General features: G+C 35.8%; 1 protein-coding gene and 1 long non-coding RNA gene across 5 annotated transcripts in view; both read left to right on the top strand.

Moving 5' to 3' along the window:
* DPYD (dihydropyrimidine dehydrogenase) overlaps window positions 1-27,828 on the top strand; it is a 720,433-nt gene that overhangs the window by 39,900 nt on the left and 652,705 nt on the right. The gene's annotated exons all lie outside the window — the stretch shown is intronic.
* Window positions 40-17,098, top strand: LOC116665898. The gene is made up of 4 exons (XR_004322678.1): window positions 40-53; window positions 3,561-3,563; window positions 15,579-15,584; window positions 16,924-17,098. It is a non-coding gene; the product is annotated as an uncharacterized LOC116665898 (long non-coding RNA).

Genomic DNA, 27,828 nt, shown 5'->3' with positions numbered 1-27,828 from the left:
GGGGCCTGGTTCCTCCTCAAGGGATATATGTAATAATACCTTTGAGTTCTTCTGTAAGAACCAAGCTCCCCCTTTCCCCAGGTAGAGGATGGTAACTCCAGGCTGAGCACAAGATTTCTGGAACACTGTCCTGTTATCTCACCACTAACCAGTCATAAAAAAGTCTGCATACTGTGGAAGATAGCAAAGAGTCTGATCCCCTACCCAAATGATTCTCCCTTTAAAAATGCAGAATCTTCAGAGTTGTTTTTGGTGATGAATCCACCATATCCCCAGGTAGCTGACTTCCTGAAAAAAGCAAGCTTTCCTTTCCCAGCCAACTCTGTCTGTTGAGTATTGGCTTTCCAGTGGCAAGAAACCAAACCTGAGTTTGGTTACAGATCTTTCCAGTACCTTACCTGGCCTTCCTAGCAACACAAATAAAATTATTAGAAAATAGACACATCACAGTTAAGGAAAATGTAGATTGTAATGGTTGTCACATTTGTGAGCAGTGATCTTCCATCATTTCTGAAGACAGCTAAAAAGTTCGTTTTTTCAGCCAACTAACTGACCACCAAATATAAAGGTCCTATTTATGTATATTTATTGTGTTTGAATCTCTAACTATTTTGCTTTGGCTTTACAGTTTGCTGTTTTGATTTGACCCAGGTAATCACTAACTTAGCACTCTTTGCATTTCTGCATCAGAGTTGTGAGATGGGTTGAAGTCCTAGGGTCCTCCATCTGCCTCTCTTCTTTGTTTCCACTTTGGTCCTGGAAGCAACTGTCTATCAGGCACTGTACTGAATGCCACTCAAAGGTGAATAAAATCTGCAACATAAGTAGTCTAAAATTTTCTAATAAAATAGATCACATTTAGTCTTAACAAAATATATTATTTGTTTATGGGTGTCTTAGGAAATAGACATCTGTTTGGCCTGTAAAATCACCCTAAGAATGTCAGTTCTGAATTTTTTTACCCAAGGATTTCTTTCTTTGCCAAGTTAATACCATTCGAGTAATAATTAGAAATTCTGAATTCAGTAGGGGATTTAAACTGGCAAATGTGTTTTTACTGGTTAATGAAGCACGGAGCATTTATTTCCAGTATCTTTTAGGCAGGTGTTCCATAACTGCTGTTTACTGTTACCATTTTTGAAAATGTTGAACTGTCCTAATTACATAAATATTTTATACTCATTTTCCATTAGTAATTTTTGGAGACCAGAAAATGTTACAAATCGGAAAACTAATCCTGGGTGAAAATAAAAAGGCAAGGCAGTTAAACACAGCCAATCATTAGACATTTGTTTTTGACAATTTTAGCTAATTTGTTTTTTACCCATGGCACATAGTAGGTGCTTGAAGTAAAAATAAATAAATAAATAAAAATAAATCATAAGGTATATTAAGAATTTGCTGAATGCAGTTATGTTTCAAGTGCTTTCTATGAAGGAGCTCATTGAAGCTTCAGAACCACCCTGTGAAGTAGGTGCTATATTTTATCTCCTTTCGTAGACGAGGGAAGCTTAAGAAACCTGTCCAAGGTTCCACAACTGAGCAGTAGAACTGGGGGTTGAACCCATGCAGTCTGGCCCCTGAGTTCTTTAAACAGACTTTTAAAAATAAGTAAGTAAAAATATATCATTGACTCTTTTCCTTCTAGGAAATGACTAAAGTAATATATAGGTTTTGATAAATCATTTTTTTTCCCGTGTGTGAACTTCACAGTCGTAGTCCCTACTTTGCTTCTGCATTTATTGCCTGTTTACAGTGGGCCAGGCGTCGTGCCACTTAGCATTCTGGAATAAAGAGGAATATGATATAGGCCTTGCCAAAAAGGTAATCTATTTTTTTAAGAAGACAGAAATATCAATGAATAGTAATCTTTCAAAGAATCCATCATGAAGGAATTTTAATTATCGATGTGAGTTGGTCAGATTTGCCTTTAGCTGAGTCAGTCTAACTTCCAGTGTGGAAGTTGGGTTTAAGGAGGAAGACGGGAGGCCAGGATTCTGGGACTGGTGTAGACAAGGATGGAGACCAGGGGCAATGGGAGTGCAGGAGGGGGAGTAAGCCCGGACACATTCAGGGGTGTCTCAGTCTATTTGCTGCTGCTGTAACAAAAATACCGTAGACTGGGGAGCTTAAACAAGAAACATTTATTTCTCCTACTCCTGGAGGCTGGAAAGTCCGAGATCAAGGCACTGGCAGATTCAGTATCTCGGGGGGGCCTGCTTCCTCATTCGTGGGTGACTGGCTTTTGGCCGTGTCCTCACATGGCAGGAGGCATGAGGGCGCTCTCGGGAGCCCCTTTGACAGCACTAATTCCCATTCATGGGGGCTTCGCCCTCATGACCTAAACATCTCCCAAAGGCCCTTCTCCTAGTAACATCACGTTGAGGGTTAGCATTTCAGCATGTGAGCTTTGTGAAAACACAAACATCTAGTCCATAACAGGAGGTAAAATAAATATGACTTGGGAGTTGACTGTGTGCGTTGAGTTGTTTGGAGGATAAATTGAGAGAAATAATATATTCAGCTCGGGATTTTTTTGAGTTTCTTATACCTGTAGGACATCTTGTTTAGTTTAAAAGTTGTAGCTCAGTAAAGGGGTCAAGAATGGAGATGAAGAGTTTTGAATAATCAGCATATATGTGGGTGATTAAAAGCCTGTGGGTAGGGTTATCCAGGAAGAGCGTGGAGGGTAGACTTTGGGGACCTTTGGGCAGGAATTAGGCAGAAGCAAGTGAGGCACTGGCCTCAGGTGAAAAATGTAAAGGGGCACCAAGGGACTCAGAAATCAAGGTAAAGGATACAAAAATACAAATCGTACAAAAATATATAAATAATACAAAAATACGTAGCATATTCTAAAACATGCGTGTGGAAATGCACGCCACTTTCCTTTTGCCCCTGGCGCAGCTTGGCACCGAGCACCAGCACAGCAAGGGCAGGCGTAGACCGTAACTTCGCCAAGAAGCGCTCTGCGGGCGAGATGAGGACCACGGGAGCGGTGGGAGAGTTCCTGCCAGGAAGGAGAGGGCAGTGTGTTTTCCCTCTAACACCTGATTTCTGAATGTGGTTATTTTTCGTACTTTGGAAATTATCCTTATAGTTTGCCTTTTCTGCTGGATCCATTTTTCCTTCTCAAATTTGCGTGACTATTAAGGGCTGAAATCCGCATGGGTAATAAAGTTATTACTCATCTAATCTCATTCAGACAGGGAAGGTGGAATCATTCTTGCTCGGATACCCAGCCGCTTGGTTCTGTTAAACTTGATGTAGAATGCAGGTCTCAATGTTGGTACATATCAAATTCACAGTATGGATTTCTGTTTCTAAGCTCCAAAATTAAATGGGTTTTTGACCAGATTCACGGTAAGGAAGCAATCCCTATTGTGCCCTGGCCTCTTCTTATACCATATTTTAGAACAACTTCTCAAGCTTGAGCTTGCTTTCCTGATTGCTGACAATAGCTTTCTTCCAAAAATAGACTCAATGCCTGAAGGAGTTTCTGGAATAATAATAAAAAATAACCAAAACCAAAATTCTTTGCAACTTAATGCTTTCTTCAGTGAGTGAAAAATACATTGTTTGTGTAGAGAATACACATGTCAGACTAGAAACTCAGGCTTGCAGGAAATAGAACTTTCTTATTTTCCTATGACTGAACTTAATTTTCATTTTGAGCTTCTTGAAGAGTGGAAGTGCAGTCACTGTCACTGTCAGGATTCTTCTTTCCCTGTTTGTCCCCTGTTCCCCTTTATTTCTCGGAGCTGACATCTGAGTTTCCGGGGATTTGGTGGCAGATGTGGTAGATGAGGTGAGCCCAGCTGATTCTTCATGACATCTTTCTACTAATAACCATCGTGGGCCATGTGGAGTCATCCTACATTCTCATTCACCAGGTCCCTTCCCGTCCTCCACCTCTCTTCTACTTTGAAGCCACTCTGGAACACATGACAATCATTCCAATGTTCCTCTTAACCCTGGCGCTTGGGGAACTTCATGGTTCGGTCACCTCCTCCCAGGGCTTCATCTAGTTAGTGAGTGACAGGTCCTCCAGCCTATGATTTTCATGCACCTGGCTAGTGTGTGTCATCCCCCTGTGTCCAGCGGGAGGAACCCAGCACTGATCCTGTTTCTCTGGGATCTGCTGACATTTCTGGACCTTTCCCTTTCCTTTTGATTCTCATTGTGTCTTTTCCATTCTTAAAATATTTATATAGTTTAGATGGGAAAGAGGGAGTGGAGAATAAAATTTTCTTTGAGCTCATCACACATTTCCTCCTAAATCCACTGCCTGTCACTCAGGTTCTTCAAGTTTCCTTGGAAATCTGACTTCGGACATCCTGTGTCTCATAGAAACTCTGCATCGCTGCTTTCTGTGCATACGTCCTTTCCTTTAGGAAATGAAACCCAGTGTCTTTGCTGCCTGACACGTGCAGATTTTAGGAAGAAGGAGGAAGAATTACGGTAAAGCATCCCCTATTTCGTCAAGTCTGATTTTTGAATTTGGATTTAACAGAGTTGATGATTATCTCCTATTCTGCATGTAGCAGGTTCTCACGTGAGCTCTTTTGGGGCAGGAAGACAGGGTAGGGTAAGCTCCTATTTTGGGTCAGAGAGACTAAAGAAAGAAGTGTGAGGCCAGGCAAAGCCATGCAGAACCCTGTGCTGGGAAGCTGAGACAGACAGTACCTGCAGGACTCTGAGAGCCAGTGCCTCCTTAAGTTTTGTTCCGTACACGCCTCACTTACCTCACCCCAGCACTGGCCCTGAAAACAGCTGCTAGCGACAGGGCTTCCACTGTCCTGGAGGTACCAGCGCAGTGTTTAAACTTGGGTAGCAACTGCCAGTCGGCAGCAGGGACTCAGATGACCGTAGATGGCACAGTGGCCCCAGAACTGGCTATCTCACTGGGTGAACTTCCCTGGTCATTACATTCATTTCCCAGTAATGCTGCCACATAGTATGCATTATTGGATTTTTTGGGAATCATTAATCTGGTATGCTTTTACCATTTATATTTTAACAGCAGTTATCCTGCTGCAGTTCTTGGGAACACTGTAATGAATTAGAAAAAATAAGTTTGTTTTTAAATAAGTGTATTTTAGGTGATCTTTATTGGATAGTCTCTTCCATACTTCTACCAAAGTTAAAAATTATTACTGTATACATTTAGTAATTAATATTTTGTGTGGTGTTAGGAGAGACATTAACTGTAAGAAGGTATTTGACCTTTAAAAGAAAATGCAAGCGTAACAGTTCAGAGCATAGGGAAAAAATTGACAGAGAAAAAATATACTGTTGAATGTGACTACATAAAAATCCTGTTGTCAGAGTATAGAACTTCAAGTAGAACAGGGATTCTGAGCCTAAAATCTTGCCTGTGGTCATTTAGACTTATGCAGACCTTGTAATTTTGAAATTGGAGTAGGATCTTCTGCCATATAAATTCTGACACAGAGTGTTTATTTTAATATGGTAGCATACTGCTTATGGGCAGGCATTTTTGATAGAAATCTTAAAGTGTAGGTACAGATTTCAAAAGAATTTTGGGTAATTGCAATTTCTTTAAGAACACAAAGTATACTCTGAATCTGTAATTAAAATATGAAATCATTGATTGGTTTCTGTATATGAAGTATGAACTCTATAAAGAGCATATCCTGACCATTTGGGGACATTAATCTAATGGCTGGAAATAAGACACTTACTGTAGCAGTGAATCTTTTAAAGAATTAATATACTGCATCACATTTTTCCTTATTTATACAACTCTACTACAGATAAATTATTTTACCAAATATTTATGGTATAAATATTTGCTTGAAATCTGAATTATAGTTTCATTACTTACAAAACATTAACAGAAAATGTAGTATGTGCCAGCCACTGTGAAAACTGGTGGAGAAAGGGACACTTTTCTTGCCCTGAGAACTTGAAGTCACTCACACAGGCATGTAACTTATTCACAGCCAAGCGTTGTACGTGTAGCCAAGCACAAGAATTATGACTGAAGTATGTAACCTGGTGTCGGGATTTAAGATCGACCTCCCTGAGGAACAGAATGTAAGCTGAAAATATAGATGAAGAAGAGAAAGAAAAAGAAGGATCCCGCCAGAGTGCACACCATATGCTGGGAACACCTGAGATGAGGGAGGATGTTGAACTAAAGGTATTTGAACAGTCTTAGTGCTGCGTGGCTGAAGTGCAGAGAGTGAGAAGTACAACGTGATGTGACAGAAGGTTTCAGCAGGGAGTCGTACAAGTGGCAATGACAGTGATGCTGTGAATAATTACACTTATTAAAAAGTTCCGCATTCTATTTTATTAAGAGAAGTGCATGTCATCTCAGTAAGAAAGCACACACTGCCACATGCTGTAATTCAGAATTTTGCCATATATTAGGTTCTGCCTTTGAATATATGTGTTTTCTTGGTCATTCCACACATAGTATTGTCAGAGATTTATTCTCCAGGCAAAATATGTAATAAAATGTTAATTGACTAAAAAGAAGAAAAGCATTAACTCTTGATTTCCTGAGGCTGCTACAAGAAAGCTTTGCTTTAATTATTTATTTCAGACTGATCGCAGCTTTCTTCACATCCACGTGACACACAAATTAAACTCGTTTGTGATTGTCAGCCATCAGCCCTCTTACTTTTATTTTGCCCTTCTTTAGTTTGAAATTTTATGATGGTTAAGTGGTGGCTCGGTATCTTGTTTTTAACCAACTTTATTGTGACTTATAATGGAGTATAGTTATCTAGTCAGGGTTTAAACTGAACTGGAAAAACTTCTTCCTAAGTGAGGTATGTTTCAATTAGCTTTATTCATAAAAGAAAGAAAACTTTCCCTTTAAGGCGAGCTTCCTTATCTTTGAGGTTTGGTTTTTATGAAAGAAGACAGTGGAATAAAAGCTTGGTTAAGAGTGAGTTACAGAGATAAACTAATTGGGTTCAATTATTGGCAGCTGTGTGACCTTGAGTAAATTCCTTAATCTCTTCCTGCCGCATTTCCTCTTCTATAAAGTGGGGATGGTATTAACATCTACCTGATATGGTGGTTGTTAGGATTAAATAAGCCAATTTGCATACTATACTTAGTTCCTGGCATTTATATGTGTATGATCCTCTATAACCGTTATTGTTTAGCACTGATGGGTTGATGCCATGTTTCTGTTACTGCATGTGTAGGTCCAGCATGACAGTGGATACAGACCAGAGTAACTAAATATTGAAAGAATATAGAAGGGTAATAAACAGGAAGATATTAAGGATGGTAATGGAAGACAGAGCATTTTCTGCATTGCCCAGAAATTTCCTGGCAGCAAATTTGGGTGTGTGTGTTTGTGAGAGAGAGAGAGAGAGAAAGAGAGAGAAACACAGAGACAGAGAGAAATGGAGACACCAGGTTTTTTGAGCACTGCCTAATACATGGATAAAGTTGGAATACATTATCTTCCAGTGATTTTTTTTTTTTTTCTGCCATACTTGGCTTTCTCCAAAAAGCTTCAGTATTACACCTTGGTCCTGCCCGGTTTCATCAGTCTACAGCTCTTCGTTGTCATGGGGACTTCACCCTGGCTGGTGCTGCTGTGTGAGCGACTGCAGGGAACTAACCTGAGATAAGCCCCCTCCCTTAGAGTGGCTCAGGAGTGAAACATTTTTCCTAAACGTTTGACAAGGAAGTTTCTCTTTGGAGAAGTTGTTCATATGAATTACGTATTAGTCCAAGAATATTGAGAAGGGAATCCAAAAGATTGGGGACCAACATGGATTGACTTGTTTATACAGAAATTCTTTGCATAGTCATAAATATTAAACTGGAATTGTAAGATGTATTGTAGGTCAATAAGTACTATATAATAAAGCAGATGTGTGTTAAGACTATCTCTATAAAAACAAAATATGTATATTTTAAAAGATATTAATGAAGCATATTACTGTATTTGCAAATAAGAAATATCTTTGCATATGGGAAAATAGAATGCTTTGAACAAAAGAAATCAGCTAAATTGTCTTTCAAGCCTAATGGTATATTTTACCTTTGCAAAACATTTATTTGGTGCTCATAGCAAATAAATATGCGAGTTTTGCTGTTTTCCGAATGGGCATACAATGGCAGCTGTCTTTCTAATCGCTCCCCTATTCAAGCACTAATCGGTGGAACCCACGTAGAATGCTAGCCGTCTGAATAGGTAGACAATGGCAGCAGCGTTTTTAATCACAGTCCTATTCAAGCACTAATCGGAGTGATGATTAAGGGACATTAGAGGGAGCACTTTGACATCTGATCCTTTGAACTGACGTCTGTGCAGGCTGCACTCCACGGAGCTCACTTGGCCAGACTGATTTCCTTAAATAAAGTGCCATGATTTCCAATGGAGGAAATATTACATTAGAGCCTATTGAAAAGATTAGGGATTGAGGCGCTTTTCTTTTAGCGGGGATTTGGTGTATGCTGTATACTCTAAAAACGAGAACGTTAATGTTGCACGCACTCTGGGGATCGGACTGTAGAGAAATAGCATGAAAAAGATCCTCCTTCAGTCACACACTTACAGTTGAATATGAACAGACTCTGCTTATGGGAGTTCATGAATGTAAGGCTATTTGGATTTTTATGTGTTGATCAAGATCAGCACGTCCTAACTGCACTGCATTTTTAAAATTTGTTTTCTTTAAACCAGGGTGTTTTAGTGTTACTTCTCTTGAGTTCCTTGAACAGCATGAGCAACAAAAATTGTGTTACACCCTATCTGCTTAGTCATGCTTTGATTCAGTAGTACTTTAATGGGACAGAATGGAATCTTACCTTTTTCATCTCCCCAGAATTTCTAACACCTATTTAGATTTGACTAACCTATTCTCCAGAACATTTCATATGATTAATCCTGAAAATATTAATATTTATTCAACATTTACAGATTGGATTGGTGATTAAAATTTCAACATCAACATTTGATGATATAGCTCCAGGTATCTATGTATTTCTGTATCTATCTAAAGATCCATATTTATATCCGTAAAGGAGAAAAAAAAAACTTCTACCCTTTCACATTCAGTAATTGAGGTCTGTGAATTAAGCTGGCAAAAAACATTAATAGGAGGAAAAAAATACAAATTTTATTTGATGTTAATAGCTTATTATTATGTGCATAGAGGCTTAGAAAAGAAGTGAAGACCCAAAGAAACAGTTCAATTCATGGGCTTATAGACCATTTTAACAAAGGATGATAAGTTGTAGAGAAGTGACAAGTCCAAAGGAAAAGAGATTTGGGCTTCTAGGGGTGGTCAATAGTGAGGAGGTAAATATATGGGTGAAACTAACGGACGATAGAGTTACTTTAGACAGACTGCTATTAGACAGATGAGGGAGGGCAGAGAGCTCTTCTTGCAGTTGCTTTTTCTCAGTTGCCTTCAGTGCAAAATAATCTTTATGCTCAAGTAGCATATTTTGGGGTAGTGTACTCTGATCACCTTTATGTGTAATCTCAAGGGATTGAGTTCCTTGTGTATAAATTTTTTGTTCCTTTGATACAGGATTCTTTTCTACATGAGACTAATATTTATCGTAAGTTTTGTGATAAATATCACTGTGGTGTATACTTCTGTGGGTATCTGCCCCCCCAACTTCACAGGTGTGTAGGTTTGGACCCTTGAAGCTGCCTTTGTACCATCTGGCTCTGACCTCAATTCTGGTGCCTTGATCTGATTGAGAAAATTGACCCAAAGCAGATTCTCTCTTAGAAATCTGGGACAAGAGATTTTATTCCATTCTGGGCTATTTGAACAGAAAAAAATGAAACCTGGGATGTTGTAGGGTGGCCATTTTCTATCTGCCAATTATATTAAAAACAGAAAAAGCCAGTCTGAAGAGAGAGAAGATAGGGGTAGATGCAGGTAAAAAAGTTACCTGGGTTACACATGGCCTTTCTTCAGGAGAGTTTTGCAATTTTGTGTTTTGTGAGATACTCTTGTATCCAAATACAGCCTCCCTTTTTTGGCTGAAACTATGTAAGGTGGGTTTCAGGAATAGACAACCAAAAAAATCCTAAGGCACACAGTGGCATATGTCAAATTCAAATGACTTAGAAAAGGTGTTTAATTTTTAAGGAATATGTTAAATTATAATCAAGTAAGAAAAGAAAAACAGAATAGAGAGTAAGGATAATTAAATTTTATATGTTGGGTGAGGCAGTAGAGTGTAGTGTAATCAGCTCCCACTTAAGAGACAGACTGCCTGGGTGCAAATTGTGTCTCTGCACTTCCTGACTTGATCTTGGGTATGATTCTTCACCTGTGTCAGCTTGCTCCAGTTTCCTTCAAAGAAAAATAGAAATACTAATAATTATGGCAATCTAATTAAATTATTTTTAGGATTAAGTGAAGTAATGAATTTTAAAAAGGTACAGTACAAACCTTAGCATATAGTAAATCCTCAATAAATGATATTATTTTATTATTTTATTTTTATGTGGATATGGGGAATGTGTCATGGTTCACATGATAAAGCACATATCTAGGATTTCTTGGAAGAATTTTACATCTTTAGTAATAATTTACAGACATTAAAAATTGAGTAAGGCAATATGACATTTTTTTATCTTTAGTGTGACTTGTTTCAAATGTCATATTTTTTTAAAAAGTTGAGGTAAAACCGACATATAACATTATATAAATTTCAGGTATACAGCATTGTAATTCAACGTCTGTCTATACTACAAAGTGATCACCACCAAAGGTCTAGTTACCATCCATCACCATACCGTTCATGTACCCCCTTCATCCATTTGGGTATTTGGTAAACAAATCCAGGCTGATGTATCCAGATGACGTTCATGACTGAACAGACCTTTTGTCATAAACGCTTTCAGTCTTCCTTATTCTATAAGAGACAAAACTTACACGTATGCAGTATTTTTAGTCTGTTTCCATGTTGCATGAGGTGCGGTAGTGGGTTACTTTGGATTCCCTTTGTTTTTCCCCTCCCTCAGCTCCAGTAAGAATGCAGGTGGCATGTATGACATGGCTTTGCCCTGATGATATGTTGGTTCACCCATTTTTGTCCATTTGCTTTTGGGTTTATTATGTTTTCTTTGAAATTACCTCCTACATGTTTTTGAGAGTTGGAATCTACGTCTGTACCTTTATATTTACTTGTCTATTTGTCTTTGTCTTCATCTCTAGATCTGTGTCGATATGCCTTCTTTTTTTCAGTGATACTTTCTGGCTTTAGAGCCAGCAGCTTTGAGAACTACGAATCGACAAGTAGTCCATTCACGTCCCCACAGCACGCCTGAGGAAGTCTGACAGTGTGAACGCCTTGCACATGTTTGGAACAATTTTTCTGTCATCTCTAGACTTTTGCCATGTTTTTGTTTAGTACAGGATTTTAAAGAATGAATAAAAGGAAGAGGGCCAGGAGGTCCAGCAGGGAGAACAGATGTTTGAATGTGTAAAATGCATAGGATCTTTGGGAGGCAAAGAACCAATATATAGTTGAGGTTCAAGGAGGGATTCCTGTCTGAGAGCAACAGAAGAAGAGTTTTAGAAGGAAGAGGGGAGATGAAAATGTCTAGAAAAGAAGATGGGATTGAAATTGAGAAAAAAAATTAATACACTTCAGGGATTTTGAATCTTTTTCTTAAGGCCATAAACTCATGATCTTGACTAGGATATTACCATCATAAAAGTAACATTTTAAAATTCATAAGTGATCTTTAGGATATTACTTTGGAACCTACTTTTTAGTTCGAGGTATCAGTAAAGACGACAGTTATGGGGATAGAGAGAATGGGGTTACGGATCCTTCAGACATTGTGAAAATTATTTAGCAAGAGTGAACAAGTCTTGGTTGGAAAAAGATGAAAAAATTAAATAAAATGTCATTCATCATTCAATAAACACATACCGAGTACCACAGTAGGAATTTAAGAAGGGGTGCGTACCTCTTATCAGGGAGACACAGACATCAGGGGAGCGCAGCCCTGGCGTGTGGGGGGAAGTGGCAGCTGTGGTACCACCGTGGTCGCCTGCTCCCCCAGTGGGCACAGTGCCTGGCGGATGGTAAGCACTCAAAGATCGCTGCCTATGATTTTCTTTCTTGATAGATTTTGTTATCATTGTTGCTGTTTTTCACTCTTATTATTGCTCTTATTAGAGGTATTTGGCCGTAAGGTCTCCTCTTTCTAATTACTGGTAATGTTAAAACCTCTGTGGTTCTGACTGTACCAGAAGTGCCTCTAGGCAGAGATGAAAAAAAAGAACAAGTGGAAGAGAAGATAACTTTAATCCAGAAAAAGGTTGAAGGAATTTATCAAGCCTCAAACTTTTGGATGTATATTGGGCACGTTATCTATGATGCAAGGTTTAGGCTTTATCAGCTCTACTAAGCATAATTAAATTGAATATCGTGCCCTTTCTTACAATTTTTTGATAGTAAGTGTTCTTTTGAATACTCTTACTTATCTTCCCTGTAACAACATTTTTTTTTTACTGCATTTATCTTATACCTTCTTAGAAAAATAATTGATAGTACACTTTGTCCAGCACTGAAGCGTTGCTTTCTTTGTGATGAATTATAGTGCCCTGGTTTTAATCTTTTGAGTGGGAAATATTATGAATCAATTGAACAGATAACCCCCAAAGAAAGAAAGAAATGGAAATGTGGAAATGGTGGCATTCCAGTCTTCTTTTCATTCATTCAGCAAACTGGGTTTGGACTGATGGTAAAAAGATGAAGAGTAAAGAAGGTCAAAATATAAACATTTAGATTTTTTAAGATAAATTTTGAATAAACTCAAAAACAGAAGAATTCTAGAACATTGAATAATGGTGGACCTTCTATAAGTATTTATGAAACAAATAACCGGGTAATTATGAAACAGTCACCTTTGCCAGGAAAGAGGGCAGTGATAACCTGAGAAGATGGTGGGGGATTTGAATCTGGAATATGCAGCAGGGTGGGAAAGAGAAGGGGAAGGGCAAGCAGAAGGACAGCATGTGCAGCCTCACGGGTCATGAGACGGGTTCTCGGTGGACCTCGGACACCACGTTATCACCAGGATAGACAGGACAGTAAAGGCCTTCTGAAGGCCTTGGAAGGTATATTACTGTCCACTCTTTTAAAAGAAGAACTTAAACAGAACTTATTTAATTTCCACAATAATTCAGTGATGTAAGTACCAGAGTTTTCCCTGTTTTTTAAAGACGAGGGAGCAGAGGGCTGGAGATGTTAAATTCCTTGTCCAAGTCGTGCAACTGGTAAGTACAATATTAACATCTGGGGATGAAATTGGGCATCTGCAAGTCGTAGCACACTTCAGAATATATAAAAATATATTCGTATTTTTACAAAAAGAAATCAAATGTTTGGAATATTTTGACTAAATTGAAACAAGACAGGAACAGATGTTACATTTACCCGCTTTTTTTCCCTGTTGTTTTTGTTACCAAGATACTCAGTCAAGTTTTACTAAGTTTCTCCAAAAATCAAATGAAGTTTTTCCAAAGAAACTTGGTTTCTGAGGCTTGCATTCTGTTTGAGTCTTTCTCTGGCACTGTTAGCACAGTGTTGGTATCAGCAAATAATCTAGATGGAACATATACTCTAAGAAATGTTGGAAAACTGTCATAAATGTGACATCAAGATAACAATTCCAGTTTGTGTTTACAGAATGTTTTCCTCTAAGGAACTCAAAACACTTGACATTTGTCTTATCACCCTGGTGAAGTAGTTCTGTGATGGGTACTGTTGTTCTGTCATTCCTCTTAAGAGAAAATACAGAGAAAGTGTCCCGCGGTTGTTTTTTTTTAACAGTTACCTAAACTTTTTTTTTTTTTTTTAATAGCCAAATAAGTCTCGGTAAATGACAACTTTATCCATTTAATTCCTCTGGCCAAAAACATTGAATTCTTGACATTCTTCTGCATTTTCTAGGTTCTCCTGGCTGGTCTAAGAATTAAATTGACATGAGACAGATCAACAGGAGAAAATAAAATTTAATAATGTGGGTTCCATGAGATTATGGGCCCCAGGGGTAAGTTAGACAACTGAGGCTTAATATGCCATCTGAGAGGAGACGGGGGTAGAGTTGGAGACTTCAAAGGCAGTTCACGTGGAGATGGGAAAACAGATGTTTGCTGTGCCAGAGACAGTGAAGTGCAGAGAGGACTTTGGCTCCAGCCCCTGCTGCGTTCCCCCTACCTGCACTTAGCTCATATCCTCTGTTGTTGTATCTCTGGTGACAGTCCTCTTACTGGACCAGGTTCTTTATACAAATTATTTTCGGCAGTTGAGGAAGTAAAAACTCTTCCTAGGTCTTTTGTTTCTTAAAAACAATCAGCCCCAAATAATCCTCAAGCCGAACAGACACATTTTGGAGTGGCTCATTTTGTTTCTCTGCAATTACAATAACATGTTTCTGGAATCATGAATTCTGAAATCTTTCTTCTGGAAAGAAGCAAGACAGTGAGCTCTTGGCACTACTAGAAAATGATGCAAGTATTGAATTTATGCTATCTGTAAGGAAGGACTTTAATTTTCTGTTGTTTACTTAAAGGCTTCTGCAACGCAAACCCTCCCTTCATTCCAGAGCAGTTTTCGTCTCATATGTGAGTAATGGCTTAACCCACACTTATTCTTAATACTCTTTCTTTTTCAAAGACAGGATGGAAGACGTAGAGAAGTGTTCTCTGGAGCCAGGATGGTTGATTACAAGGATGGCTATCTAGAATTATGATAGAGTTTAGAACTGTGTCAGCTTCTTATACTAGTTTCAGAATGACAAAAGCAGGCATTTCTTCCTTAACAGATTTATTGTGTGTGTCTGTGTTTGAAATATAGAGGTTCTTCAAAGTGACCGTCTTGCCTAGATCTGAAGGCAATATTGAACTTAAATATTCTCCTATGTGTTCTTGTTTTCCCCTGGTCCTCAGACATTAAAAAAGAAAACAAGCAAAAAAAAAAAAAAAACAAAAAACAAAACCACCCTATATTATTATTATCTTGAAACATTAATTAGAGCATGTCTTTTCATTGTCTTCCCATCACATTCAGGGTAAAACTGAGTTCTTGTGCAACCTGCAACGCTATCCCTCTTACTCCAGCTTCTGTTGTTCTCCTAATGACTTACTCTGTTCTGACCCCCTTGATTTTTTAAAGCATTTTTAAGTTCACAGCAAAATTGAGGGGGAGGAACAGAGATTTTCCGTATATCTACTGCCTCCCAAACATGCCCCCCTCTCTCATGATCAGCATCTCCCGTCAGAGTTATATCTGTTATACTTGTTGAGCCTTCATTGACTGTCATTGTCACCCAACCTCCATGGTTTATATTATGATTGACTCTTGATGTTGTGTATTCTGTAGGGTTGGACAAATGTATAATGATAGTACCCACCATTTTGGCATCATACAGAGTGGTTTAACTGCCTTAATAGTCATCTGTGCTCTGCCTGTTCATCCTTCCCCTCCCCTACATCTCTGACAACCACTGATCTTTTTACTGTCTCCGTAGTTTTGCCTTTTCCAGAATGTCATATCGTAGGAATCATACAGCATGAATGGTTGGCTGCTTTCAGTTAGTCGTATGCATTTAAGATTCCCAAATGTCTTTTGATGGCTTGATAGCTAATTTCTTTTTAATGCTGAATAATATTCCATTATCTGTACCATGATTTATTCATCATTCAGCTTTTTGGCAATTATGAAAAAAGCTGCTCTTCACATCCATGTGCAGGTTTTTGTGGACACACGTTTTCAGCTTCTTTGGGTAAATATCGGGGTGGGGGGTGATTGCTGGGTCATGTAGTAAAGGTATGTTTAGTTTTGTAAGAAACTGCCAGATTGTCTCCCAAAGTGGTTGTATGATTTTGCGTCCTCACCAGCAACAAATGAGAGTTCTTGTTGCTCTGCATCCTTGTGAGCATTTGGTGTTGTCAGTGTTCCAGAGTTTGGTCATTCTAATAGTTGTATCTCCTTGTTGTTTTGATTTGCATTTTCCTGATGATATATGATATGGAACATCTTTTCATATGCTTATTTTCCATCTGTATATCTTTTTAGATGAAATGCTTGTTGGAATTTTTGGCCCATTTTAAAATCAGGATGTTTCCTTTCTTATTGCTGATTTTTAAGAGTTCTTTGTGTATTTCAGATAATGACCCATTATCAAATACATTTCTGCAAATATTTTCTCCCTGCCTGAGACTTGCCTTCCCATTCTCTTGGTATTATCTTTTGCAGAGCAGAAACTTTTAACTTTAACGAAGTCCAGCTTATCAGTTATTTCTTTATAAGTGCTTTCGGTGTTACGTCTGAAAAGCCATTTCCACACCCAAGATCATCAAGGTCTTCTCCTGTGTTATCTTCCAGTTTTATAGTTTTGTGTTTTGCATTTATGTCTAGATCTAGTATGAATTAACTTTTATGAAGGATATAAGGTATATGCCTCGATTTTTTTTGAATGTAGATTTCCAGTTTTTCCAGCACCCTTAATGAAAAGTCTGTATTTGCTAAATGGTATTGCCTTTGCTGTCTTGTCAAAGGTCAGTTTCTGTGGGTCTGTTTCTGAGCTCTCTCTTCTGTTCCTTTGATCTATGTATCTATTTTTTTTTTCAGTACCACACTGTATTGATTACTGTAACTTTATAGTAAGTCTTAAAATTGGGTAGTGTCAGTCCTCCAGCTTTGTTCTTTTTCAGTGTTGTGTTGGCTATTCTGGGTCTTCTGCCTCTCCGTATAAACTTTAGAATCATTTAGTATTTAGTACCCATAAAATAATTAGCTGGGATTTTTTACTTGGATTGCATTTCATCTATAGATCAAGTTAAGAAGAACTGACACTTTGACAATATTGAGTCTTTCTCTCTGGGATCATGGTATATATCCCCATTTATTTAGTTCTTGTTTGATTTTGTTCATTAGAGTTTTGTAATTTTCCTCATAGAGATCTTGCACATATTTTGTTAGACTTACACCTAAGTATTTCACTTTTTTGGCTGCTAATATAAATTATAGTGTGTTTTAAGTTTCAGATTCAATTTGTTCAAGTATACAGGAAAGCGATTGACTCTTGTTTGTTCATCTTTCATCCTGTAAGCTTGCTATAATGACTTACTCGTTTCAGGAGATTTTTTTGGTCTGTTCTTTCCAATTTTCTGCATAGATGGTAATATCATCTGTGAACAAAGACAGCATTACTTCTTTCTTTCCAACCTATATACCTTCTATTTTCCTTTTCTTGTCTTATTTCATTAGCTAGAACTTTCATTACAATGTTGAAAAGGAGGGGTGAGAGGAAGTGATTAAGACGGGACATCTTTCCCTTGTACCTGATCTTAGTGGGAAAGCTTCAACTTTCTCATCATCAAGTATGTAAAATGTAGATTTTTTTTTGGATACAATGTTCAATTTGAGGAAGTTCTCTAGTTTCTAGTTTACTGAGAGTTTTTGTCATGAATGGATATTGGAATTTGTCAGAGGCTTTTTTATGCATCTTTTGATATGATTGTGTGATTTTTCTTTTTTAGCTTGTTGATGTGTTGGATTGTATTAGTTGATTTTCAAATGTTGGACCAAACCTGTGTACCTGGAATAAATATTACTTGGTCATGATGTATAATTCTTTTTATACACTGTTGGATTTTATTTGCTAATACTTTGTTGAGGATTTTTACATCTATGTTCATGAGAGATACTTGTCTGTAGTTTTCTTTTTTTTATAATATCTTTGTCTTGTTTTGGTATTAGGGTAATGCTGGTCTCAGAATGAGTTAGGAAATATTCCCTCTGTAGATTGTAGTGAGTGGGTATAATTTCTTCCTTATATGTTTGATAGAATTCACCAGCGGATAGAATTCATCATCTGGGCCTAGTGCTTTCTGTTTTGGAAGGTAATTAATTATTGATTAAATTTCATTCATAAATATGGTCCTATTCAGATTGTCTTATTTCTTTGTGTGTGAGTTTCAGCAGATTGCATCTTTCAAGAAATTGGTCCTTTTAATCTAAGTCATCAAATTTGTGGGTATAAAGTTGTTTTTAATATTCCTTTATTTTCCTTATAATATCCATAGGATATATAGTGATGTGCTCTCTTTCGTTTCTGATGTAAATAAATTTTGTCCTCTGTCTTTTTTTCTTAGCCTGGCTAGAGGCTTAGCCATTTCATTGATCTTCTGAAATAACTGGCTTTTGGTTTAATTGATTTTCTTTATTGATTTCTTGTTTTCAGTTTCATTAAGTTTCTTTCTTTTTCTCTAATTTTGCTTAATTTGGTTTTCTTTTGTTGGGTGGAAACTTAGATTATTGATTTTAGATCTTTCTTCTTTTTCAATATATGTATTCAATGCTTTAATTTCCTTTCAAACACTACTTTCTCTGCATCCCATAAATTTTGATAAGTTGTTTTAATTTTTATTTAGTTTAAAATGTTTTTAACTTCTCAAGATTTCTTTTGATCCATGTGTTATTTAAAAGTGTATTGTTCAATCTCCTTGTATTTTACAATTTTCCAGTTGTCTTTCTGTTATTTATTTCTAGTTTAATTACACTGTGGTCTGAAAGCAGACATTGTATGTTTTCTATTCTTTTAAATCTGGTAAGGTGTGTTTTATGGCCCAGAATGTGGTCTGTGTTGGTGAATATTCCATGTGGGCTGGAGAAAAATGTGTATTCTTCTGTTGTTGAATGAAGTAGTCCATAAATGCCATTTATATCCAGTTAGTTGATGTAGTTGTTGAGTTCAACTATATTATTACTATTTTTCTCCCTGATGCATTTGTTCATTTCTGATGAGGGATGCTAAATTCTCCAACTATGAGAGTAGACTTAATTTTTTTTTCTCTGTAGTTCTGTAAGTTTTTGCCTCCCAGAGTTTGACATGCTGTTGTTAGGCACACACACATTAAAGATTTTTATGTTTTCCTGGAGAATTGACCCTTTCATCATTGTGTGATGCACTTCTTTTTATTTATTTATTTATTTTTAATGATTCTCCACTTCACGTTAAATAACAATCCATTACCTCATATGTTTACTTTATTTAGTTATTTATAGAAACATTTAATTTTTACTTTTTTTTTAGCAGATTTCAATTATATGTTACAGTATTATCAATTAAACTTACCATGTTCTACATTAGATGTTCAGAACTTACTCATTTTATAATTGAAAGTCTGTACACTTTACTAACCTCTATTTACCCCACCCCTGACAACCACTTTTCAACCCTCTGTTTCTATGAGTTTGACTTTGTTTTTAGATTCCACATATAAGTGATACTATGTGGTATTTATCTTTCTGTCTGACTTACTTTACTTACCATAATGTCCTCCAGGTTCATCCATGTTGTTGCAAATGACAGGATTTCCTTCTTTTCTAAGGCTGAATTACTATTCCATTGTATATATATACCACACTATGTTTATTCCTTCATCCATCATTTCCATATGTTCTCCACAGTGGCTGTACCAGATTACATTCCCACCAGCAGCGTACAAGGATTCCCTTTCCTCTGTGTCCTCTCCAGTGTTTCTTACCTTTTTTCCTTTTTGATGATAGACATCCTAACTGCAATGAAGTGATATCTCAGTGTGGTTTAGCTTTGCATTTCTCTGATGATTAGTGAGATTGAGCACCTTTTCGTGCACATGTTGGCCATATGTATACCTTTGGGAAAATATCAAAGTCCTTTGCCCATAAATAGGGTTATTTTTGCTATTAAGTTGTAGTAGTCTTGTATATTTTGGATATTAACCCATTATGAGATATGTGGTTTGCAAATATCATTTCTTTCCATTCTGTAGGTTGCCTTTTAATTTTGCTTATGGTTTCCTTTGCCGTGCAGAAGCTTTTTAGTTTGACCTAATCTGACTTATTTATGTTTGGTCTTGTTGCCTTTGCTTTTGACAGCAAATCCAAAACATCTTCCAAAGACCAACATCAAGGGAATTTTTCCTTTGTTTTCTTCTAGAAGTTTTACAGTTTCAGGTCTTATGTTTAAGTCTTCAATCAATTTCACGTTGATATTTGTGTAAGATAGGGATCTAGTCTCATCATTCTACATCTGGCTTCTTCTTCTGTGATGACTGTCCTTGTTTGGAAGCCTGCTCTTTCTGAAGTTAATGTACCTGCTCTTGGAGGGAACTCTCACAATGTTTTGGGGGGTTCCTTATAACTGGTTCCCTTGGAGACTTTCACTCTCAGACTTGTTCACATTGAGCTTCCATCAATTTGTCAGTTACAGCTCTGCTTTTCCTACCCCGGCACTGGTTTTCATGGCAGTTTCCTCTTGTTAGTCTCTACACAGGTAAGCTGTGACTCCTTGTATGCACCTGTCTGTCTTTCCAATCTTGGGGAAAATGGTTTGGTCCAAGTCCTCTCTTCTTTTACAAGCCTAAGAAGAGTTGTTAATTTTTCAGTTTGTTCAGCTTTTTACTTGTTGTTAGGATGCAGTGGTGACTTCCAAGCTCTTTACATGCAGAATCAGAAACTGGAGGTTCATGCCTCCTTGATTTTTCATGAAACATTTTATAACTTACTGCCTCATGACATTTACACTGTCTTTTCTTTCTGTCTGGGATGCTTCTTTCCCAGATATCTGCACAGTACACTCTTACTTCCTTCAGATCTCTGCTCATCTGCCATCTGATTGGCAAGATCTTTCTTGACACCCAAAGTCACATAGCAACATCTCCCATCTCAGCATTTCTTATTCTTCCTAACCGTACTTAACGTTTTGCTATTGTATTTGTTATCCTCTATATATTTGCTGGTTTAGTTGTTTACTGACTTTCTCTCTCTCTAGAATGCAAGTTTCTTGAGGGCAAGGATTCAGTTTTGTTCACAACTGTATCCTCAGGGCTAAGACAAATACTTGGCAATAGTATATACACAAATTAGTGAAACAGAGCTTCTAGAAACTAAATCATGCTACTATCTCAAGTCTAATTAATGAAATTTAAAAAATACAGCTACACATATATCAAAATTGAAGTTCACATCTAAAGTTTGGTTTTTCAAATTCATTTACTTCTTTGAACACCAATATTTTCATGTTGTATCCATTTTGAGGTGGATTGAAATTAGAAAAATTAACCTCTGGGGCATTCAATAAAAGCGTCTGTGGTAGAATGCCTAATTTTCTCTTGCAGGATACCATCTAACAGAATCATTTAGTGAGCAAAATGATTCTCAGATTTTATAAGTAAATACTATAATACAGGTGTCTTCCTGGCTTTTCACTGAAAAGGCTGTTTTAGATCATAAGGAGAAAAATATCAGATAGCTTATATCTTTGGATTGTTTTGATGAAAAGGTTTTTATTTTTGTCTGAAATTATTCTCTGTAAAGGACTTGAAGAGGAGCATATTATGATTTTTCTATGAAAAAGGATTCCAAAATGAAATCAGGAATAATATTTCTTACCCTGATGCACTTAAGACCTGGACTTTTATGAAATTGTGAGATCCCTTTGAGGCATACTTTGTAATATTGTTTATAGGTTAAAATTTCACAAACAGAATAACTCAGGTGAGGAGAGCACCACCTATTTTACTACAAAGATGTACCAGTTTTCCCATCATTACAAACTGAGTGATCTTTTAGTGCAGCATTTCCCAACATTTTTTTTTCTTTTGTTTTAGAACACCATGACACATACAGATACGGATAATATATGCATGCCTCACTGAGGTACCAGGGCATCATATAAGTAAATTTAAATAAATAAATATATAAAAATGTATAACATAAATGTCAGTATATAAAATTAATGTAGTAAAAATCAAATACAGAAGGGATCAATTAAGTATTTGTAATTTGTAAAAAAACTTTTAAAGGGGATGTTTTTGAAATTATTAAGATCAGGAAATAGTTAACAGAAAGACCTATATAAATGTTGTTTAAATATATTTTCAAGTGTTGTAAATTTTGAATATGTCCAAATGACTCAATTTTTATCAGTATAAAAAATGTTATCACTTTACATCTATCAATATGTCCTGTCATACCTCTAAGCCATTCACAGAAGGCCAGTTGAGAAACTCCATTATGGAAGTCATAGTGAGAGGCCACCACATGTGTGACAGCTATGCCCTTGCCCTCCCGTGGCATCTTTTGATTGAACCAGGTCACTTGCGTGGTAAATCCAAGTATAGCAAAATAAATGTAATGTTATTGACTCATGCTCATTGGAAATCTAACTCTTAATACTATAACACACACAAAATAACTTTCAGCAAATATCTCCTGACAATATATTGTGGAAAGAATGGACCTATGTAGATAATCAAGAGAGTGAAGGGAGAATGGCAAAAAAGAAACAGAAAAAAAATAGATTGAGAAAATAGTAGTGATGGAAATTCTATGGTAAGTTTCCATTATATGAATGAATAACCCAAATCAATAAATTATGAATTTTAGGCCTCACTCATATTCTTTGGAATAAATGATTTTAAAATATCCCTGGATCTATTTCAATATTTTCACAGATATTGTCCTAGAACAACCAAATGCACAGAGATATAAAAGCTTGAGGATACTTATAGGAGAAAAAAATTAAATACATTTCATATAGTTGAGTGAACAAGCTTACTCTGCTTTTAAAGTTGTTTATTTTTCTTTTCAAATCCAAATAATAGGCGGGCAAATCTTTACCCCAACCAACCAGTGTCAATAAATAATTTTACAGTGTTGAGTTCTTAGAGCTCCTACTAAGAAAGTCCAAAACCCTATGGAAGAAGCTAATTTTGAGTGCAGTACACATTTTTTCCCCCTCTGCCTCTGTAGCAATATTTTCTCTTCTAAATATAAACACATAGCCTAGGTTTTTCACTTTAAGAAATAAGTTGAAGTAAATATATTATAGCAAGGTATTCACACATGTAACCACCTAAATAGTTAAATCTCTTTCATCCGGAATCAGATCTCAAAATCACTGCCTGTTTTCTGGAAATGCCAAGCACTCATTTCCTTTTTACTCCCGAACTCTCTACAGTCTGGTTTCTACTTACTGTGCTTCAGTGAAATCACACTTACCAAGATCACAAATGGCCTCAGTGTTGTTGAGTCCAGAGAACATATTTCCAATCATTTTTCTTACTGGAACTCTCTGTGTAACTTGATATGTGTACCAGATGCATTCTATCTGTCTGTCTGTCTGTCTGCCTATCTATCTATGATCTATCAATTGGACATCTTCACCATGGACACCCCCACAGGAACATTAATTACAAAATGAAACAATATTTCCCCAGAAATCAATTCCACTTTTATCCATCTGAGAAACCTTCTATTTATTTGATCAAGGACCAAAGATAATCTCACACCATTCAAATACATTCACTAAACTCAGTCTTTTCCTTCAAGGGTCAGCTAAGGTTTTATATATTTTGGGAAACCTTCTCTGATTACTCCCCCACCCGCCAGCACCCTGAACCCACCTCCAGAGTAGCCAACCTCCCTCCTTTCTGCTTTCTCTTTTTTCTTTTCTCTCCCTTTCTGCAATCAACTAATCTCTGTTGAGGACTTACTAACTCCCTGGCACTGCTGTAAGCAGTTGGAATACAACTAAACAGACAAAAATAATTTCTTCATGGAACTCTCATTCTAGTCAGGGGAGACAGATGATAAAAACTTGCAAGTAAATAAGTTATATGACACTGTTAAAAATACTTACATTATATTTACATTGTTTGTAATGCACCTTGTATTTTTGTTTTGTACTTAAAATTTTTTATTATATCTAGACTTTGCCTTTCCCACTAATGGGTGAGCGCTTTTCCCAAAATAGCCTCATCTCCATTCCTGTATTCCAGGGTCTTACACAAATTAACTTTAGACTAATGCCTCTTTCATGCTTTACTGGGACCCTAAGACAAGTGTTCCCTGAACAGATCTGTATTACTGTTGCATGCATTGTTATTTTCTTTTTATTCCAAATTGGGGGTTTGCTTTTTATTGATTACCTCCCAGATACTTAATATTATGTGTAATCTTATGTAACTTGTAACTAATGTTACAGTGTATTGATCATCAGGAGGTTATAGACTTTTAAGAAGAGTCTGCTATTAGTTGCTGCATATGAAACAGATTTCACCTGATTCCTAGGCAGTGCATGTTGACTTATTTCATCAATTTTAATGGCTATATAGTATTTTATTAAGTACATATGTAATTATATATTTAGTCATCCTTCTTTAAAAGGGACTTTTAGTTCTTCCCATTCTATACCATTACAAACCATGCTGCTTCTTCTATTTACTTGCTTTATGCGTATCTGCGTGTTTCCGTAGGATAACTTTCTGGAAGTGAAATTGCTCCTAGGTTCTAACAATGAATACTGACACATTTTCCTCCAGAAAATGTTTACCAGTTTATACTTCCACCAAAGGTGTAACTGCTGTTTCCCTTTTTTTTTCCCATAGATATTTCCTGTGTAGATGTGTGTGTGCGTGTGTGTGTATTTAGTTTTCTCATCTTCTGATGATCGTATGGCATTTCCTTATGAAAGGAAGGCAAGTTTGCCCCTGAATCTGTAGCCTAGCTCTTGTGTCTGCTGAATGCCCTCATAGCATAACATACCACATTTTATCCTAATTACCAATATCATTACTGTTACATTTCACTTTTTTTTACTGTCGTTTTTGTTTTGTAAAGTTATAACTTCTTGAGTTAAATATATCATTAAGTTAACAAATAATAATTTCAATTGGATACGTCTTTACATTTTTCTTAATTAAAATTTTTTAAAATGATAATTTTACCTACTAGATGTTCAAGAGAAAGGTTAGTGCTTTTATCCAAGTGATCCTGTTTTCCCTGTTGCTGTGTTTGTTATCATTTTCTTATTATGCTGCATTGTAGTGAGAAACCCTATAGATAACTGCTCTTTAGAATTGACTGTAAAGTATGATTTTTAAATTGGTATAATCTTAGGTTATTACTTTTTAATGTCCTAAGAACAACTGAAAGTAAAGCATATCTCCTAACTATGGGCTGTCATGTGGAATTTGATATGTATATTTTTAATTAAACAATGTTATCAGATAAGATAGGTAAGATACTATGTTATCTGTTTAAGCAGGACTGATCACATGGTGTGTATAATCTAATTAGGGAAGGTGACCAGTAATTAACTAGATTAAGTTTTGGGTACTGTGCATACAGTGTGGTGAATCTAAGTAGAAGGCAGTGAGAAGCGACTACACAGGGAGTTCAGGCTGGGTGGCCTCTAACACAGAGCATTTAAGCTAAGCTGCCATGTATTCTGTCATGTGTTGAAACTAAATTTAAATTTTTGCTTTGTATTTTCCTTTATCTGTTAGTATATTATTGTAGCTGTTTTATTTTTGTTTGCTTATTTACTATACTTTTCTTTCTAAAAAGTTTGTTTCTGTCTTGTTTGGTTTTGGCTGTTTTTTCCTCCTAAATAGAATATGTTTGGATTTAATTACTATTCATAGTGAAAAGCTTTGTTTATTATTAGTGAGTGCAAACCATTTAAACTTACGATCATGAATGATAAATTTATTAAATGTCTTCTGTGTTTTGGTTTTAAAATCTTTCTACTGTTTTTTACTTTTTTAGTGTATATACTAAGCTATAGTTACCTTGACGTTCAGCAATAATTTGGTAGGAAAATTCCCTTTATTGGGAAAAAAAGGGTATTTTAATACTTTACTATATTTAAACGTAATTTTAGAAGTCAGCAATTGAATAGAAATAAGGATGTTAGTACATATATTTTGCTCTATCCATGAATATTTGCATTGTTCTAAATTTATTACTATTATGGCATTACTGATTTATTTATTTGTACACATTTCTCCTGGTACACATGTATGTAAGATTCTTTGGAGTATATATTGGGTGATACGGGCTGCAAATGTATGCCAGAACAAGATGATGCCAAATTGTTTATGCAATTTGTAATTCCATAGCAATATTTTAGAAGTCCTGTAAATCCATATCGTCTCCAGCAATTATATTGTCAACCTCTTAATTTTGGTCCATATAGTTCTGTAAAATTATATCTTGATACATTCTTAATTTGCGTCTTTCCTGGTTACTTACGAGAGATGACCATCGTTTTATGCTGAAGGGCAGCACGTTTCCTCTTCTGTGCCGTCCCGCTTTGTGCATTTTGCCCATTTTTCTGTTGGATTTCCTTTTCTTACTGATATTGGTGAGTTCTTTGTATATCACAAATAAACTAATTTGTTGGTTAAGTGTGTTGCAAATGTCTTCTCTCAGTTTGTGGCTTATCTCTTCACTCTTCTTATGTTTTGTTGAACAGATGTTCTTAATTTTAACTAGATTGAATTTATCACCCTTTTATTTTACAGGAAGTGATTTCATTTCTTATTTAAAATTCCATGAAATTATGGCTAACTGAAATTTTACCACTAATTTTGCAGGAAGCGTCATATGTCTTTTCAATTATGGAAAATGTCTTTTTTCCCCAACTGAGGAGCATCTTTTGCTGTGCTTTTTTACTGTTTCTGCTCTGTTGTATTTCACTGTTTCTGGGTCTCCATTATCCATAGGTTGGATTTCCTCTACCAGAAAATAATCTATGTTATTTTTCTATTACTTTATTTTACATTTACTTCTTTTCAGTGTTTTTTTTTGAGAAATGATAATGTCAAATTGGTGTTTGATATTAGTAAATATGTTTTTCTATCTGTAATTTCAGTACTGTTATCTATTGCATTCAAAGGAGATTTTCATTTCTATTATTGTATTTCAGTTTTCTCTAAGTGCCGTCACTTAACCCCATTCCCATCTTATTCAGCTCCATTTTAACTCAAAAACATGCCAGCTTTTACAACTACATATATAGTTTTAAAATAAATATATATTTTATTTTATAACATATATACTTATTTCATTTGTATCTATTATATATATAAAATATTATGTGTATATATAATAGATATATTTATTTAAATAAATAATATGTTTCTTGTGTATTTTGAAGTCCTTTTTTTAACTTTTCTTTTCTTTTATAGTTTTTTCTTATTTAAAAAGACCAAATATTTTATTTTTCTATTATTAAATATTTTTAGAGTAATACTTTCTTTATGATGATTTTTGGGTGCTATAATTTTGTTATCTATATCTTGGTTTTAATGATTTAGGTAAGATATACTTTTGAAAAGAATGATCTACCCATGCCCATTTTTTCCTAACTGACTTTTTATCTATTTTGTTTGTTAATTTCAGTTTCTGGTGTGCCATCTGTATAGTATTACCGGTTTGCTCTGAGAATTTCATTGGTTATAATTTATTTTATTTTAACTGAAAAGTCTATATTCACATACCCCATGTTTACTGGGATTTATATATTTAAATTTTAATTTTGTGTATAACTCATTTTTATTTGTTGGTTTACATTATAGGTATCTCGTTTATTTTATTGTTTAGAAAAGTTCTTAGAGTCTTATGTCCCACATGAAGTTAATTTTGTTGTTTATGTTGTTTTCTTTCACACTTTTGACTAAAAAATACTCATACATCTCCTTGTAATTGTTTTCTAGCTCTAAATATGATATTTTAAAACATGATCTCATAAAAATATTTAAATTGTATCTTCCATAATTATGAAAACCTAAGGCTATCTCATTTAATCTACCAAAGAGAAGTTGAGAAACAAGATTAAATTGTTACAAATACTGATATTAATAGTGGAATATATCTTTGTCATTTATATCTTTTTCTTGTTTAGCAATGAGTCGAGATACAGTGAAAGAAAGGTTTTGCATAGTATACAAAGAATCAGAAAGGGAAAGAATGCTTGCTACTTGCCTGTGTTGAAAAGGGCAGTGA

This window comes from Camelus ferus, chromosome 9 (genome assembly GCF_009834535.1).
Source record: "Camelus ferus isolate YT-003-E chromosome 9, BCGSAC_Cfer_1.0, whole genome shotgun sequence".
Taxonomy (NCBI): domain Eukaryota; kingdom Metazoa; phylum Chordata; class Mammalia; order Artiodactyla; family Camelidae; genus Camelus; species Camelus ferus.
The sequence above is the reverse complement of the archived record's forward strand: the minus strand, read 5'-3'. Positions and strand labels throughout refer to the sequence as shown.